The 19385-nt window shown below is 40.3% G+C and overlaps 1 long non-coding RNA gene across 2 annotated transcripts in view; it reads left to right on the plus strand.

Moving 5' to 3' along the window:
* Positions 1-7038, plus strand: part of LOC126639935 (uncharacterized) — a 58741-nt gene extending 51703 nt beyond the window's left edge. For both annotated transcript variants that reach the window (XR_007628907.1, XR_007628908.1), the window contains one exon: positions 4157-7038. This is a non-coding gene — a long non-coding RNA (uncharacterized LOC126639935). The remainder of the gene's footprint in view (positions 1-4156) is intronic.
* Positions 7039-19385: the final 12347 nt, after the last annotated feature.

A 19385-nucleotide genomic window follows, 5' to 3' on the forward strand; every position in this document is an offset into this window, starting at 1 on the left:
ATTGTTGCAAGGAGTGCTGAATGAGGGCTGAATTTTTTTGTGTTATAACACCACTTTCAAATCCCCATTTGGATCATTCTAATGCTGCTATTTTCACACTGGCTTTAATGAAAAATAAGGGAACAGTAAATTGGACAGAAGTTACAGATACTCTTGTCAGAAGAGTAGGAAAAACACACAAGATATTTAAGATCAGGTTTAGTGTATATTTCAGCTGTAGAGAGTCCAAAAAAGACAGACTTGACAACAGCTAGGTGTTGAAAATATCAACCATGTAGATAGTTTTAGAAGTTATCTCAGTGTCCTAAACAAGCCCCTCCATCTGTAGGTGTTTTATAACTGGCTCTTTCAGAAATATGGAGCATAAGTATAAATAAGTAATTTTAAAGTTTTTGGTGATTATTAGAATACTGAAATTGGAAAAGTATATTAAAGACATGGAACAGGTATTCCAAAAAGAGCCTTTGGGATTTCAAATACATCCTTTATGCTGGTTAGAGGGAACTTAGGGCAGAATAGGAAGGCTTATGTGACATTTTTAAGATGGATGCAGCCAGTTTGGCCTTTGGACAGAGTAGGAGCTCCATTATTTTACAGGAAATCTGGAGGAAAAAGAGAACTTCCATATGACTGCACACTAAGTCAGCAAATAATGATTATCTTGCTTTGAAAATCGGACAGCCAGCTGTATTCCAGTGGATTGTGCTCTGAAGTAACAGGTTGGGCAATGACATAAGAGCATTAGAAAACAGGGTATAAACCTCTGAAAGGGTGTTTAGAGTATCACTGTATGAATACCATGATGAGAGCTCTCAGTGAAGAGCATCCAGAGGTGGATTTTAGAGCCAAATTTCTCCTATTCTGAAAGAGAAGATAAAAGCTGTGACTTGGTTTTGATCTTGGATGTATATATGTACCAAAGCCTTTCATGAGTGCAAGGGTGTGGGGAGTAGGTGAGTTTTTTGAAAAAAAAAAAAAAAAAAAAAAAAAAAAAAAAAAAAAAAAAAAAAAAAAAAAGAAATTGCCAAGGTCATCTTTATTATTGTAGTTACAGTGAAAAATGGGAAGTGTAGTTTTCCTTTCTTGTCTTGAAGTCTTTAGAGAAAACAAGTAGTAACGGAATTATCTTCATGTCCTCACACTGACCACAGCAATGGTATAGTACAGGTCTTATTCTGCTTCCATCAAGGAAAATCTTCCATACTTTCTGTTGCTTCTAAGTTTCTTTATTACTCTTGCTCCACTTAGTGTGTCCCATGAATTTCAGCTGGATTCAGGACTGTGAGAAGCCAGACAGGATTTCTGCCCTGGCCTCTGTATCCCACAGTAAATTGCTTTTCCCTTCTCATGCCCATAGACTTTTTTTTTTAACGTACCTTGTTTGTTTCTGTGAGCAAAGAGCAAACACATTCTCCAACTTAATGGTCTTTATTTCAAATGAAAGAACACTGTTGTGAGGAAGAACAGAAGTCCATGCAAGAGAGCAGAGTGGTTAAATGTTACTGCTGAGGCACTGCAGGGAAAAGGGCATGTAGTGTTGCATCCTTCTCCAAATGATTTTTAGGAGGTCATAGGCAGGATTGTTAATCCAGTTGCCAGAGACCCGGTACACCAGAAGTTCCTGCACTGTTATGTCAAACATCGGTCATGCACACTCGGTGCTCCCTTGTAGGAGGCAGCAGAAAGCTCTCCTTGCTCTCCTCCTGCTCACCTGGGCAGGTCTGGCATGTTACTGGAGCATGGACTGTGCCAGGAACTGTGCTTGACACCAGCAGTGGAGAGCCACAACCTGGCTGATACTTCTCAGACCTCAGTCTGGGGTTGGTCCAGCAGCTGGAGGAGTCTCCTGTTCTCTTTGAATTTCTCCCTTGGCTTTCCATGTAAACGTCTCCCTCCTTCTCTCCTGAGTAGTTTCACACCTCTGTTGTCACAAGGGAACCCAGAGGAGGTTCCTTTATGCTGGGAAGGCAACTAACTCAAGCTAAAACTTTCCCATTTTGCTCTCATTTGCAAGTGGGTACAGCTTGTCCCTCATAGCTCAATAAACCTCAAAAATGTTAGTTGGCAGGTCTGGGGAATTAGAAAGCTTTTATTTGTGCTGTGACAGGTGGCCATTGCACAGAAATGTGAGAAGAAACCATCCAAAAGTAGTTACTGGTAGCTAACAGACTGACAAAGGCTTTCAGGGGAAACAGGAAAATGTGGTGGAAGAAGACATGAGCCAAGCCAGGATGCTCTGTCAGTAGGAGGGAAAGGAGAGCCACCAACCCATTCCTGGAGTTAGCAGAGCCGTGTATTTTAGTGATGTTGTTTTCCTTCCTTTCCCATCCTACTTGCAGTCACTATTTACTGTGACTGTGCTATAAATAACGCTGGGGAGTGAAAGCTGATTTCAGTCCAAGGTACATATCCAGGAAAGCTCATAAAATTCAGATGTGTTTCTTGAGCTGAATGATCTTCCCACCAAAGGGCAAACATGTAAAGGTGTTTCTCATCTTTGCAGCTCTCAGGTAAATGGGCAGAGTTATAAATATATTAACCTTGCTTCTGGTTTCACCAACAATGTATGGATATGGTATGACTGGGGTAACCTCTCTGTCCTGCAAAAGGCAGTGTCTGCTTCCCATTGAACAGAGAAAGCCTGGTGTTTCCTAGAGGGTGTTTTTAAATGCTTTTTAGAAGGGGAAAATACCCTCACCTGTAAATCTGAGGGGGCTTATGCAGACACAGAACACAGCTTCAGTTATTTGACATACCTCCATCTTAAAATATCCTTAAACAAACCCAGAAAACTCTCTCCTGATGGGTGGCACATGAGAACTGTGCACACCAAAGCACACAAGAAAGTCTGTTTATTGCAGCTTCTACATAAATATATACGAGACCGAGGTCTGAGTATTTTTGGACGCCTTTTTTACTGCTGTGTTCTGCACAGCTCCCTTTCAGCGTGTGTCTGGTGTGAGTGTCTGTGTGAGTCACAAACTGATTTTAGAAATCAGAAGCCCTAGGGAATCTGTACACATTTACTGGCGGCAGGTTGTGTAAACTTAGGGGAAAGAGTGTGGTCATTTTGACCTGGTGTCTTGAGGTTTATTTTTGAGGACATGTCATTCACCCAGGAAGAATGGAGGTTAGAGTTAACTTCTCTAAGTCTGAAACTTCGAGGTTGTTCTGCAAAAGCCACAGAGTTAGAGAGAGTCTTGCATTCACCTGCAGACCCAGCTCTTGTTTTTCTTTTCTCCATGGGATTGGGCATGTCTTGAAGCTAATTTCAGGGGGTACCAGGCAATACACAGACACACACACACACATAAAGAATCAGCATCTCCGTACATTTTGCACATCCCTAAGTGCTCAGAATGGCAAAACTGCTGGTGTCAGTTTGTGTCAGTGCCTGCTGACACTGCTCACCTATGCAGAATTCAGTTTAAGGTTGCTTATAAGGATTGGATATTTGTAACTTTAAACCTGTTTTGGGTTTTTTTTGTGTTTTTTTTTTTTTAATAATGCTTTGTTTTTAATGTGTTTCTGTTACTAAGGCATTTTTAATAAAGTCCATTCTGAACATCTAGTTTCAAAACTCAGTGGAAAATAATAGGAGAGAGAATAATTTTGTTGTTGGAATGTGTCTGCAGTCCCCACTGAACATCCAACCCCAGAAATGCACTGGTGTCTAGGCTGATGTTTTAGGCTGTATCAGAGAAATCTGGCCTATGATGTTTCATGGCTCAGAGTAGTGAGATGGATGTAATGGTATCACATTATAGCACATTCTCTCTATGGACCATTTCATGAGGTTTTCCAGACACAGTGCAGAACTGTGCTTGCCCCTTCTCCTAGTTTTTGACATAGATGCTTTTGCTGGGTACTGCTGACCCAGCGGGAAGGACACCAGGGATGTTTTGGTGGGGCATAGGCAGTCACTGTTAGGATCTGAGGTTAAGCCTCACTCCACGAGTGACACTGGCAGCAACCAGAAGTAGCAGAGGTTTCCAGGAGAGAGAGAGGAAGGAAAATAACTCTAATGCGGGAGTAGGGAAGTGTCTGTGATGAAACTAATGTCAAAGGAGAGAGGACAGTGTATGGCCAAGTGATAAGAAGAGGAAAGTACTCCTCCTGATTTGTTCTGATTTATTCTGTTCTTTTTTCTCTTTAGCTATCTGCCTGCAGAGAGGAACAGAATGTGCCACAGTGAGTGATGAAAGAAGAAAAGCATCTCGTTCAGGAGTAATTCAAAAGGAGCTCTTCTCTTTGCATTGCTAATCTTGATGAGATATACAGATCTTGAATACACAATCCATTTTAATAAAACTGTGGAGTATATGCAAATGCTTTTTTTTAATGTGGTCAGATTTCTCAGAGCATCTTTTTGATTTATTCAGTCAATTTTCAACAATCTATCTAAACGTATTTCTTAAATAGCCACTTAACAAGTTATTTTCCCTTTCTTACCAGCTCTTAGATAGGTGGTCTGAATTTGCTAAGAAAGTTGTTGGAGGACTATTACAAAATGAACTTTCAAGTCAATGAAAGTTTTCTGTGTTGGTTATGTGTGTTAGTGATCAGTGAGAGCCTGAACTGACATCTCTTGAGCATACATTAACCTCCTCACTCTTCCTGATGAGTTATTAGGAAGTTAAAATTAAGTATTTAAAAAAGCTGTCAAAGGTTTATGCCTTCTGAAGAGACACAAATAACGTTACAGTCAGTTAGTGATGAGCAACTGCTTTCCTTTGCATCACTTGTTTTTCTTGGGCTTTACTTTGCTCTCTGTTTCTTGGTTGTTGTTTTGTTTGTTTGTTTTTAACCTAAAATTTTCCTGTTTAATTATTAAACTGCCTCCATCTCAATCCAGGAGTTTTCTCCCTTTCCCCCTCCAGAGTCTCCTTGCCATTCCCCGATGGGGGAGTGGTCAACAGGCTGTCTTGTGCCCAGCTGCTGGCCAGGGTTAAACCATGGTTACATGCTGATGGTGAGAGTGCTCATTCTTCTGCCTTTGCCAGGGTGTGGGTGTCCCCTGTGACGTATCAGAACCTCAGCAGTCTGGCTGCTGTTGGAGCCACTCCAAAAACCTTCTGGGTGAGCCAATGTATTTGTACTGGCCAGCGTGGAAGTTTGGTTTACAGCAATACCATGAGGCGGGGGGTCCTGAAGAAACTTCCCAAGACTCAGAAAGCAAGGATGATGGCCACAGGCTGCACATCTGGAGAGTGCTCTTTATTCATTAATGTTATTTCCTGAAGTTTGAAGACTAATAAGAAGGGTTTGAAAAACAAAACACTCTCAGTAAGAAAATGGTACCATTTCTGTAGCCCACTTACATTACAGGCCCTTTTTGCACAGGATAAAGAGTTGACCCTAAAACATCTTATTCCTGAAGTCTTCTTTCTCCTAAACAAAGTATAAATACACATTTTCACTTATTAGTTTCACCTGCATGTCTTTAAAATACAATTGCCTTATGAACTCCTATTTTCTATAGATAAATACCACGGCCCTATAAGCTGTTCATCTTTCTGATGGAAGAGGTGTCCTGTTGTCAGAGAAATTGCTTTAGTTAATTATTTAAATGTTTGACCAGAACTGGTTCTAATACTACAATTTCCCGTTAGTGGCCTATTTGCACCTTGTAGTTAAACAGTAAATAAACTATGTTAAAGCACAAATCCCTCTAGAACAAGGCAGGTTTCTTGGCTCGTTCTCTGCAGTCCCGTGCGCTGCATGTCCCATCCCCATTACCTGACGAGCACCCTGCGGTGATGCCGCGGTGAACGTCTGCTTCCCAGAGCTCCAGTGCAGGCAGCCAACAGTGCCTCCCAGGTGTGAAGTACAGCCTGCATACAGGGTGCAATCTGAGACATCCTAAAGTAACCCCATGCATCCGTTTTCCAGATCAGAGCCTAACAGAAATATATAAAGCAAGATGCGTTGGAGTCTGGCAAGGTGCGTCAGCGTCTGCCTAAACCCATCTGAATGCTCAGTAACTCAGTGTATTCTATTTATGATGTGTTTTCACAGAAGAGAAAAAGAAGCCCCCCACCCTCCCTTAAAATTACTGAAGTCATAGTGATCTGTGCATAATTTCTGAATGATTTATGGTCATTAAAGGGGATGTTCAGGCTAGTCTTCAGACGTTTTATTCATGGAATAAACCTAGATGGTTTTGTAAAGACATAAGTACGATTGTGCCACCCTACTTTTAGAATGAATGAATGATAATGTATGAAATATACAAGAAAAATATATGAAATATATCAAAATGACTATATTTTATGGTTTATTTGTTATATTGTTACCACCAGCATTTGGGATTCTTCTACAGTGTATACATTTTTTGTTAAATACTTTTTATAAAATATGGAACCATTTAAAAGAATCCATTTAAAAGAAATTAGTTTTATTATTTTTGTATATTTTTAATATAATTCTCCACTATGTGCTGCAATGGCATAGAAAGTTGCAACTCTTTGTACCCATGTTCTTCACTTTCTTCTGGATTTTTGAAGGGAAAGGCTAGAATTCTTATTCCTAACCCACAAGAAATACAATTTTTCTGATGCAGTCATAGCTATTGCTTTGCTGCTGCTTTACTAAAACCACATCTATTAACCACAGGTGAATTACAATGTAAGTACTTATGATAGACAAAATGTAAAAGACAAAAGACACATGCAGAGAGAGAAATTACTTTCTTCAGGCCACAAGGCAGATGTAGGAGCGGAGCTGGACCTAGAAATCTGTAGGGCCATATCCTATAATCCAACATGTTTCTTAGAAGTAATAAAATGTACAGTTTTCAGGGCTTTTGATTTGTTTTCTACTGCCATTCTGTTACCTGCTATCATACATAAACAGTCTTTTGTTTTTCTCAGCATGCCTTATTATTCAATAAAAATCCAAGTGGAACATACAGCTTTCTATGAAGAAACATAGATTTTGTATATAAGCTTCAAGACAGCACTTTATTTTTCCCATATGGAAGATAATGGCTTAACAATAAGGTTGCTTTTCCAACGCAGTAAGGGCAATAAAGATAAATATTCATGTAGTGTGATTTCCTGTGTCTTGAGAGACATCATTAGTTTTTAAATCCACTGTTTGAATGGACAAATGGTGTTTCATACAAGTTGCCACAGTGATTCCACATCAAAACTCGAACAGGGGCTGGCTGCATACAAGTGAAGTACAGCAGAAAATTACAACACCTGTGAGGGTGATGGGTGTTTGAAGCACCCTTGAACAGGTGTAGTACTGCTACTGTAGATGTAGATGTCAGGAGAGATATCAATGTACTGGAGAGAGATGGTAATGTTGAAAACCAGTCCCTAACATCTTCTAAATATGAGATGCTGGGCTGGGTTCTTCGTTCCTTTGGACTGTGCTGCATCCTGCAGAGATGATGGTGGGAGGTAAGAGCCTGACGATGCTTCAGCATTTCCATGGTGCTCTATGATGGGCTGACTCAGTCTCTGGAGGACTTGGGGTCACAAAAAGGTACTGGCTGGGTAAGGGGCATTGGTTGTGCAGGTGAGGAGAGTGGAGGGCAGCCACTCTCCAAACACAACTGTGCAGCACTGTCTTGGAAAAGGCAATGCAAGGGAAACTCCAGGAGTGAATCCGAAGCTGAGGAATCAACCAAAAAAGTTCCTTGCCAACTGTTTTGTGTCCTGTATGCTCAAATAGTCTTCCTGCACTGCCCATGTGCTCAAAAATGCTGCAGCTTTATTCACACTTCTGCAAAAATGCCAAGAAAATCTCAATTAAATAAGCTATTTATAACAAATGACAGTTTTGTGGCAATTTCATTCAGTGCTGTTCAGCATATAATTGGCACATACTTCCATAGGCAAAAGGGAAAAAACAAGAATGCAAATTACAGTTCTCCCTCAGCTTGGGGATCGTATTTTCCCTATGTTGTAGTGAACCAAAATGAAGTCGTGACTGTGCTAGGAGCTGAGAGCACAAGTCCCTTACACAAACTCCTGGCCCTGCACAGAACAACCCCAAAAATCACACCCTGTGCTTGAAAGCATTGTCCAGTTTTAAATGATAACAGCCTGGGGTCAATCTATGTTCCTTTTGTCCCCAAATTCAGTTGTGGGTTGGTTTTTTTTTGTTTGTTTTGTTTTGTTTGTTTTTGGTGTTGTTTTTGGTTTTGTTTTTTTCCCCAGAGCACTTGTAGCAGAATAAATTTAATTGGTTTGTTAGCGCAGATCTGGATTTTTTTGGGCAAAAAGCAGCACAACAACAATATTTTATCATGTTACTTCCAAGTAAGAGCTGGAACGATTTCTGAAGAAACTGCTTCTTGGCATTAAAATGAGTAGTAACAGGGGAGAACTGGTGTGTACTGGTAGGAATGAGTCCCACCAGAATCAGCCTGTAAAAAGTTCCCAAATCTAGTGAGGTTTTAAAATATTAAATAAAAGTGAATTTGGCAGTAAAGGCAGGAGCTGGTTGACTCCAAAGTGCTGTCCAGGCTGAAGAGGTTTCCTGAAGAGACATACAGAATCTTAAAGGGGAAGCAGCTCCTTTAAATGTTACACCATTTGGCCAGTAAGTCACTGATCCACAACACTTCCTTTACCCATTTACTGTGGGCAACGTGGGTCTTTCAAGATGATCCCTCTTACTTGAGGTTTAATATTTCGTCCATTTCAAATGGGATAAGGTAAAGGCTTTGTTCATGAGATCTCAGCTTAAGCAGAATGTAATTCAAAATGCTGAAAATCAGTTAAGCCTGTATTTCTTACCTACAAATTTAAGGAAAGTTTCTCATTAGGTCTGAACCTCCTTTTTTTTTTTTTCTACTGTCATGAAGAAAATACAGCTTAATTTAAAAAAATTGAAAGCGTGTATAGAATAGCAAGTTTTCATTTTTCGAAATGACACTGATTTGAATCTTAGTCAGCCTGGGCATATAATGCAATGAAAGATGCTTTCCTAGTGTTCATTTGTGCATACATTTATGTCAATATTTAGATATACAAACAAACACATCAATAGTCAAATCCTGAATGTGCCTTGTGGAAAAATCGAAATGTGCAATTTCAAAAGGGGAAATTTGTAATCAGAATTATAATAGAAAAATGTAAAGCATTGGTTAACTTGACTACGGTCTTCAAAAAGAAGACACAGCATGTGGCACTTTGGGAAGCTGATAAAAATCCTTTAACTGGAGACAATATGCTAATTTTCAGCTTTCCTACACTACCAGCATCCTTGCCTGTCTCTCCTACAAGCCCACTGTGGATCAAAACAGGTATGACATGAGCTCAGGCAGGGAGGTCCCAAATGCTTCTCCTTCACCTGCCACTTGACAGGTTGATGTTTGCTCTGTCAAACCTCCCATACCAACAGGCTCTTGGTGGCTGTGCTGTGCCATACCCAGCTCTGCTCAGGGACTCCATCCCATGAGCTGCACAGCCATGCCTTTCCCTCCATGGGAAAAAACATGTAGCTTGTCCTTTGAGGGCAGGGATATAATGTGGGATGGCTCCAAAGGGCCCAGGCATTTTCTCCCTTGAACATGTCCTGACTCCCTGGCTGATATCCAACCCTAGTGGCGGGAGATGCCCGATGGCATTTTTGCTCTTTCTTGCCTACAGTGGAATGAGAAAACAGTCCCTTGTGCTGGCTGTTTGTTTTGGCATTGCTACATGTTTTCCACATACTTCTCATGCCCATGTTTCCCACGCACTCTGTGACTTGCACACCTGCCTTGACAAAGATCTGAGCAGCATGTAGGATTTTTATGGAGGTTTATTCTTTTGACTTAACAAAAAAACTGTGCTGTGCAGGAAGTCAATAAGTGTTACAACAAATACGTCAGAAAGTGAATGCAAATCACATTTCCAAATTGTGCTGATGGTAGAAAATACCCAAGTATCCAGCATTAAAATGAAACCATATATTAGCTGCTGCTGTACAAAATAGGAGACACCTTAGAAAGTACTAGTTTCAATGTTTTTGCTATCCAATTTGAAAAAAAACACAACCCACCCAACCTCTATTCAAAATATTCCCACTGTGGCACATTTTTTGTTCTTTGCTTCATACCCACAGGGGACACATACGATTTTTATGGAAGCATTATTGAAAATGAAAATCTAACTCTGCCTGTAAGAATAAGATATCTTAGCCTTCAAAGTTTACAGACATTACTGGAAATTGCTAACTCAGGGCTCTCTGAAACACTTACTTGCTAACTCAGCAAAAGGGGACTTAGTTGTACCTCTTAACAGAACAATGCCTACACACAGAGATTTACCTACTGAAAATCACAGGAGGACATGAGGAAAATGAGGAAGGATGTTGGGACTCATGGAAATGAACTGCCACACTGCAGTTTTATTTTCCAACCCAAGGGAGGATGGGGAAATGGACATAAAAAAATTGTGCAGTGCAAAGAGGAGCAATTTTTCGTGTATAATGGCAGCAACTGAATTTGTGCTCTTCCAACAAGTAGTGTTGTTGAGTGGGGAGAGTGACAGTCACTGATCCAAAGCAGGGAGCAGGAGATAAGACCTCCATGGCCACCTCGAGTCTGATGGACCCTTAGGACACCCAGGAGTTCTTCACCTCTTGCTGAGTTCATCCTGTGAGTGAAGGGTGCTCACCTCTTATGGGCTCAAGATCACAGTATTCATGACATGAAAAAATAATATAGTGATTTTTTAAAAACGCACTAATCAGGCAGTGATGGTGTGCGTGTTTCCTTTCTGATATCTCAGCATCCTTTCCCCCATCCCCAAATGGCATGTCAGGAGCTAACACGGACTTCATCTGGACAGCAGGGTGCTGTGGCAGTGATTTGGCTGAGGCTGTTTGTTCCCTTCTGCTGCTGTTGATCTGCTCATGTTTTTAATGCACTGTTTCCAGCCACACTTGCTGTTCCACAACAGCTTTTAGTGCTGTTTTGGGGATGATAGTGCTCTTGCTGGCTGGGACAATGGGTAACAATCTCAGCCTCTCGCCACAATTTTCGATATTCTTGAAGTTCAGTGGAGATTTGTTTCTATATATTTCTCTTTCTGTGTTTGAGTCCTTCTTCCTCCCACCCAGCTGGTTTCTTATCACTTAGCATCATCATGGCTTGTGTACCCAGTCACTTCCAAAGGCTTTGAGGGTCAGACACAGCACTGCAGTGGTTCTGTCCTGACAGGAACTCAGGCCTAACATGTATAATCATTTGAGCCTCCCGTGCTGGGCCCTCCCTGTTTTGTGGTGGTGTCAGCTCAGGATGAAAGCTGAAACTGAAGCTGTAGCTGCAGCTGCATTCACTTTGGAGTGAATGTGCAACCTTAATTAAAGTCTCCATCAAATTACAGTCCTGCCTGTGCTCAGACTATTACAATTTTACCCATTCCCTATGCTTCTGCTATAGTTCCTAATAGAATTTCAGTTTTCACATTAAATCCAGAACAAATAGTAATTTTTTTCCACATAAATTTTAGCAGGTTAGACGTCTGCTAGTTTCCTCGCAGGCAACTCCTTTAATATGTCTGTCTTACTCTGCAATTATAAAATCCAATTTATTCTAGTATTTTAGAGCTTGCTATTAATTTCATTTTAACGCAAAGAAACCAAATGGAGCTTAGAGGATGTATATATTTTCAGAAAGGACCATATGATGATTTACCTGGCTTGGTCAGTATTAAATGCAGGCTGAATTTTCTACTGCTCTGCCCCCTTTATGGCAATGTCAAAGTCAGTTATTTTAAATTCAAAGATGTGCTCAAGGTCACTAACATAGTGTGTTTTTCCACAGTTCTCTTTGGCAAAATAAATTATGGAAGAAGAAAATTACTTTCTGTGCACCAGTTTATATTCTCCAGGGAGCACTGCTTGCAACACTGTGCAGACCTTTGGTCCATGCTTGAATCAGGATGGGAGTGGGTGTTTTCTTTCTCTAGACAAGTAATTCAGAACAGACTACTGTCCTGAGCAGGCACGTTAAACTTGTATGCAGAATGGGTTGGATTAGGCTGCAGTGTCCATCCTTGTTTGTCTGGGCAGACTCAGAGGTGTGGGTCACTTACTTAGGGACACTGGAAACTGTGAAAGTTCAGATTGTAAAAGATCAATTATGAAGCTAAATCCCATGTATATATCTCTTTCCATTTGTTCCAAACAATAAAGTCAGGCTCAAGGTTTTGTTTGTTAGCAAGATCTACTAAATGTTCGTACTCCAGTTCCATTCATTATCTAGTGAAGTTAAATTAAACTTGTTAAATTTCACTTGTTAAATTAAACTGTGTTATTGAAGCGCTAAAAGTCATTGCCAAACAGCAAATCTATGCTCATGGTTGCTTGCCTGGTTGTGCAAGCTATAGTGCATTTAAAAAACCTGTCACAACCATGCAAAATGCAGGAATTCTGAATAAAATCTGAATGTTACTTGTTTCCCCTGCTCAGGTTCTGGGAAAAGTCCTGTATGTGCTGATTGTCTGGAAACAATGGGAATTTACAGTACTTTTTCAAATTAACAGCCACAGCAACACCCCAGTGCCTAATTATTCCTGTTGCCTTGAAGGCAGTATTTGTAGTCCCTAGAGCCTCTGGTAATAAAAGAATGCAAACCCATTTTTTTTTAAGTGAATTGAGGGAAAATCAGCAACATACAGAAAAAGAAAAAGAAGTTATTCCTGCTCTTTCACTAGTGTGGCAGTAGTCCTACACACTATGTGCCGAATTTCTGTCGATATTTTTCTGGCATACTTACAGAAGAAGGGGTTAACTCAGGGAGTGACTCAGCCCAGCCCAAGGTGGTTAAATCACCCTCTGGTTTGTGCCTGGAATTGCTCAGTTTTTGTTTCACAGTGTCTATTCCCACCCCCCTCTCCTCACTTTTCTGCAGTCTTTTAACCTTTGGTTATGTCATAATTCAGTGGATTGCAGGTAATTAATTATAAATTACCTACTTACTTAATTATAAATGAACCAGTACACAGATCAGATGGAGCCTAACTGTGGTTAAGCCATAACTTTAAGCTTCCCCCAGCTGCACCTGGATTGCTGCCAGCGTCCTGGTTAACTCCAGCTTGCATTAGCTCAGGGCTGCCCACACTTCACTGCAACCCCTGGTGTGGATACACCTGCCAGTAGAAATTACTTTTTTTTTGTTCAAGAGAGAAAGCAGACAAGAAAGAACAAAGTCTTTATAAGAGCTTATTAGAGGACATACGTTGTATGAGCCGAATTGCTCTGGTGCTGAATATGAAAGGTGGGGGATTAATTCGGGCTCAGGGCTAATTCAACACCGTTCCTACCAAATGGGCAACTTTTAGGTCAGTGCTGAGTGTGTTTGGAAACCCCACAAAAACGAATTGAGTTTCTAGAAATCTGAAGGGGCAGCACAGGGCAATGCAAAGCATAGACCCCATGACAAAAATAGTATTGCAGGTCTAACTGAGTTCAGAACACAACTGTGAAGGAGAAGGAGCTGCAGGAAAAATTTTAATCAGTGCTGAGCATTTCTCTGTGAAAGATCTTTGCTTGGAAGAAAAACCCCAGTGATAATTATCATATTACTTTTTTTTCCATATTCATATAAATGGTAAGTAGAATTCCCCTGGAGTACATTATTCAGATTAGCACTTCTCACTGCCAGGGGACACAATGTTAATTCAGTCTCTGTTCTGTCTTTATAATAAATTGCTAAGCCACCACCAGACAAAAACAGCTTTGTTTTGGAAAATGATAGTTTTAGAGCAGTTGTCTCATGTAACTTTAATACCTATTTTTAAAATTGCTCCTTATTTATATGCCACTTATTATGAAGGCAATTTTATAGCTTAATTTTTTTTTTTTTGTGAATCAGAAGTATTTGCTTTAATTTTATTCAGAAGTGCATGTGCTTAGGGCTGCATAATGAAGAAAAGTGTCATACCTATATGAAGTCATGTATCTTCTTCCACTGAGGAGCCTTCATGATTCTTGAAAAGACACCATAGTTCCCAAAGAGTCTTCTTTTCTGGGGATAAATAATGCAGAATTTCCATTAGAACTTAACCAAACACTATTAAAATTAATTTGGTTATGTTTCCTTAGTCTCATTCCCCTGATTAGAGCTTTTATAAGTGCTTTCATATGTGCAAATGGGGCTTTATTTATCCTGCTATTTAAGGTTGGCTGATAGGAATAACCATGTTTTCCCATAACAGAGGTGTTTGGCATCACTGCCATCATTTGCCTCTTCCAATTGCTGGTCAGTTGTTCCCAAATTTTGATCAGAGGTATCACGTGGTGGCTGCCCCTCGCAGTGAACAGACACCCATCAGTCCACGGTTCAGTGATTCTTCCAGGTGCAGAATCCCTCTCCCCACTCTGGGTGCAGAGAGACAGGAATTGGAATGCTAATATTGGGAATATCATGAGCTGGCTGGCCAGGCCAGATACGAGGTGAAAGGAACAGTTTTGATGCCAGTTTGTGGTGCTTGATCCAGGAGATGTAACCTATATTTGCCTCATATTTTGTTTGCCAGCAGCTCTAATATTCCAATGGTTCTATTTGCAATTAAGACTTGCCCAGCCTCTCGTACCCAGCTGCCTGAACTGAAAGGGTCAGATCACTCATAGTTTGCGGGCTACATGTTCTGTACTATCATCTTCCCAGCCAACGTATCCTTCTATCTGAATGCTTTATTTCAACACTTTTGATCAGGTGCAACAGCTCCGATCCTGGGAATCAGTGCTCCCCTGCTAAACAGGATGAAGGCAAGTGTGCTACTGTGAAAACTTCCTAAGAAATCCTGGGACAGCCAATAAAGCCTAATGCATTGATGTGGGGGAATTTGCTTCTGCATGTCTGACCACACGTCTCTGAGGGCAAGTCTCGCTACTTAGAACTGTTCATTAGAAAAGTTTTGCTGTGCTTTTGCAGAGTATTTCTTCATAAAGTATTCCCCAAACACTGAGAATGTCAAATAATTTAACAGACATTGAAGGACAACATGAACATGTTATGGTCATGATCAGCTTGTGGTATTTTAAGCACACTACAAGGTATTACAGATGAATGTAAGTCACAGGCTTTTCTTTTTTACATTATGCAGAGATTTTCTATCCTTTATTAAAATATCTATAAAATACCCTTACTCTTGTAAGCTGCTGTAAATAGGCTTACAATATTAAGTTGCTAAAATGCAAAGTTAAAGGGGTTTGAATACACTCATTCTTGTTGCATCTTATCTTTTGCTCACACTTCTGTCATGATCATTTGGAACAATTTATGATTAATTTGCAGCTTATCATTAGTAAGTGTATTTTCACATGTACATACTTGTATCTATGGCATACACATACAATTTTTTCTCTCCCTTATTTCAATATTTTCAGACTCTCCTAAATTCAGAATTTCCTGAACTGAAATGTTCTGTACCGTTCATGTTCCCTTTTCAGAGTACAGTTCATGAAATACAGAATGTTCAGCAGAGCATTAAAACAACTTTTTCTCTGCAAACATTTGCTGTTGGAATTTAAACAAAAATCCTATGGGTTCTACTGTACTAAGAGACTTAATATTCTGTCATACTTTTTCTTATATTTAAAAATTAATGCCTTTGTATTTGCAGTTAGTTTTGCATCAGAACATTCTCGCTTGCAATTAATTCCTTTTACCCTCTCTCAATGATGCTCCTTGCCCCTCTTTTTGATGATGATCCAATTCTAGACTCCACTGAGAATTCAAGTAATCGAGAATGAAGAGGTTCTTTCATTTTTCACAAGTTGATTTATTTACTCCTACTAAGAATTTGTTCTAGTTGCTATCTTCCATCCTCTGATATGTGTATTTCATATACATATATCTAAAGATCTATTTGTCTATGTGTACAGGCATATATAGATGTATATACGTATGGGCATATATATATATATATGTGGTTAATTAAACGTTGCAATGCAGGATGACCTTCACAACAAGCTGTTTGAATACTGGGATTCATTCCATTAGATTGAAATAAATCCAGACTGAGGAAAAAGGTACACACTTCACTTTGGATAGTGCTATTTTGGCAGCTTCTTTGGCAAGTCTTTTTCTTGTCCTTGCCAATGTTGGCTTCAAAGTAGCAGAAGGAAAGGACATATCAATAAGGCAAGAAAATAAAAGCAATTTGGTCACACTGCAAAGACAACTAGTGTTGGAGCAAAATAAATGATATATCCTTGCCTTGACTGAAGCCTAGTCATGCTGTGTAAATTATAATTTCCCAACTCCCTTAATTTATTTCCAATTTTAGCCCGCTGAGCTGGATTTCCCATTGCCTTTTCTGATGTGGCAGGCTTAAATCCTGTTGTTCAAACTCAGGAGTGTCCTGCTTTGCCTTTGCTGCAATAAGTACATGAGATGCAAAGCTACTGGCCCAAGCTGTTTTTTTAAACGTGCTTTTTATACAAGTGGGTAACTGCACTCAAGAAGATATGCCAGCATGTGCCTAATTTAAGTAATGCAAATCATTCATATAAATAGAATAAATGTTTAACTACTTTCCTTAGTAAAGAGACAGTTAGAGGTTTTGTAGCAGTGCATGAACCAGGGGTTTGAAAGGCTTCTTGCAAAAAATAGATAAGACTTGTACCACATAGCAAGTAATATTGAGAGAGAAACAGAGATTTCTTTATACAGCATGAGGAAAAGCTATGTTTTACTGCAGGATTTCAGATGATAATGGGCAAACAATAACTTCTAAAAGAAAACACTGAAGGAAAGGCCATAAAAACATTCCTTTGAAAAGCTGAAGAACAGCAGCATGAATACACAGAAGCAGTGTGTCTGCACCTTCTTTAGCCAGGGCTAAGCAAACTGTATTGAATGAAACAAATCCAGCTTCCCAAAATCAAGCTCCAGGCTGCCTACATTTCCTTGAAATATAAATCAGATTCCCAGATGCAAGCTGGTGTAATCCCAATGTAACCAGTGGTGCCATGAATGGGGTCTCCCATAAGTATGAACGTGTACGAGGTCAACCAGTTACAAACTCCTTGAGGAATATCCTTCCCATTGAAAGTAACAACCAAACAAGATGTTCTGCAGAAACAGGAGGATAACAGCAGAGTTTCAGGGCAAACAGCACCATGCCTGTGTTTTTACCTACTTGATCTGATTACTTCAGACACTTGTGAGGTGGATTGCCTCAGGAGACCGGAATTCCTAAGAACAACATCTCCTGAGCACTGTGAGGTCCCATTTGTAAGGTCACCAGCTCTAGAGCTGTCCTGGTGATGCAGATGCTCAGGACACAAGCTACCCACATTGCTCAGCTGCTAGTCCCATGATCTATTGAGGGTCTCAGGCTTGCCAAGGCTGCAGGCTTATCCCATCAGCTCCTCCACTCTGCACACAGGTTTGACCTCTCAGCATCACCCACAGGTTTTTTGTTTTACTCAGCAATTATGTGCACCTGGAGAAGCTCATTCATTGCCAACACTGGTATTTCCCAAATTAATTTATTCTATTTTGGTAGGAAGTTCTAGAAGCTCATTCTGATTTCCTTTGTGAAAATTTCAATTTTTTTTAGCTTTCTCCTTTGTAGGTTTCTTTACAGTGTGTTCAGTCTGAAAATGAGCTGGAGTTCCTTGTGCCACTGAACTGAATTTATTTGCAACCCAGGGTTTGCCTTCCCTTGCCTGAGGTCCTTCCAATTACATTGACACTGAACCAGGAGAGATGGACTGGGGCTGATAAGACATTCCATCTCTATGCCCTGTGTACTATGGGCCACTTCCTCAAGTCACTTTTGTGGCAGAATTTGGAAGACTGTGGATCTTTTAGAGGCTGTTGATACAGCAAGTGGTAAACCTTGCTGTTGTCTGCCCCTTGATGTTCAAAAACTCAAGGCAGATCTGCTGCAAAAGAGTATCTCTCTCTTCAAACACTACTTTTTGAAATGAGTTTTCTGAAGGATACAATTTTTGTAATGGTTTGCTGCCTAACCTGGCCCTGGAAAGGTAATTCTTTCTTGGGGAGCAGAAACAGACTCTGTTATCAATGGACTTGAAACTGTGGGGAGTAGAGACAGACATTGCTATCAATGGACTTCAAAGAGCATAAGTCATTGAATTTTACTCTTTTTTTTTTTTTTTTTTTCTTTCTAAAAGTATAACAAGATTGAAAATTCCAATGGAACATTTCTTTAAATACTGCCATTTTCAGGGAGCTTTTGGACTCTGCTTTTTATTTACCCAAGTGATATAACACCAGCACACGTACAAAACATAAATATAAAAGCTTGGCCAGTACTTTTTCTGAATAGTGATGGTCAGAGAATTCTTTTGCGAGGCACTTACAAATGCAAAAAAAGCCTGTACATGATAACTTTTTGATTCTCCAGAACAGTTCTTTTTCTGTTTAATAAACACCATCTCTTCCAGAGGAAAACAAATATATCTGTAACTGTCTTCTGGCATGGACTGTGAATAAACTCTCTTGTTCCTTGTTGGTGTCAGCTGCCATATATCCTCTCCTTCTTCATGCAGATTTTTTTTTTCCCAGGCATAAGAAACAACACTTTAGGGACACTCACTTTTAAAATCTTGGTTCTGATTTACGAGGGGTTGTACAAACCCAATGCTGGAATAGCTACAGAAGAGTTCACAGACAGACCTATTAGTATCTTGGCTGCAGGTAAGTAAATAATTAGTAACATCTGGCATGAAAGGCCAGAGTCCAGCAGTTCTGCTAATTGCTTTATCAGTAGCAGTCCTGCAAGCAGGAGGTGAAGCACCAAGAGAAGATGGTTAAGCCAAATACAAAACATCCAATTTCCCTTGGTCTTTGAAAAGTTTCCTAATGCCCGTGGTCTTAGTCCTAGCAGTGTGATGTGGGAGCACCCTGTGCTCACAGGACCCTCTGATGGAGTGCGCCCTTCGGAATGTGACCAGCCCTGTGAATGCTGTCCTTTGGAGAGGCTGCTCTGCTCCCCTCAGCTCTCTGGTGAACAGGGTTGTCTGTGCATAGCACAGAGCCCATTAAGTGAGGAAGCAGCCTGAAATAAAATCTTATTTCTGAGACTGAAAATCTGGTGAAATGGTAGCAATCAAAATTAGGAAACAAAGGCTTTTGACTTCACATTGCAGAGGTCCTGTGGCTACATCTGCAGCCTGGTACTAGGAAAACGGGAATGGAGTTGCAGGACAGAGGTGTAAGGAATTCAGATTAGTTGCTTGTCCTTGCAGCTAATGGAGAAATTTCATTCTGGTGTAAACTGGCGAGGGGGAAGATGCAGCCAGCGAGTCTGTGGGTGAGTACAAAAGAAGTTGCTGGAGAAGATCCTTGCAGGGCAAAATCATCTGGAGAATAGTGCTGGAGCAATTTCTAGTACAGCTCTGCCCAAATGTCCCTCTCTGGGCTGTGCTTTCTCCTCTCAGTCAGTGTACCAGTGAGT

The sequence above is a fragment of the Myiozetetes cayanensis genome, unplaced genomic scaffold (genome assembly GCF_022539395.1).
Source record: "Myiozetetes cayanensis isolate MyiCay16 unplaced genomic scaffold, myiCay2020 scf2-11, whole genome shotgun sequence".
In the NCBI taxonomy this organism is placed as follows: Eukaryota; Metazoa; Chordata; class Aves; order Passeriformes; family Tyrannidae; genus Myiozetetes; species Myiozetetes cayanensis.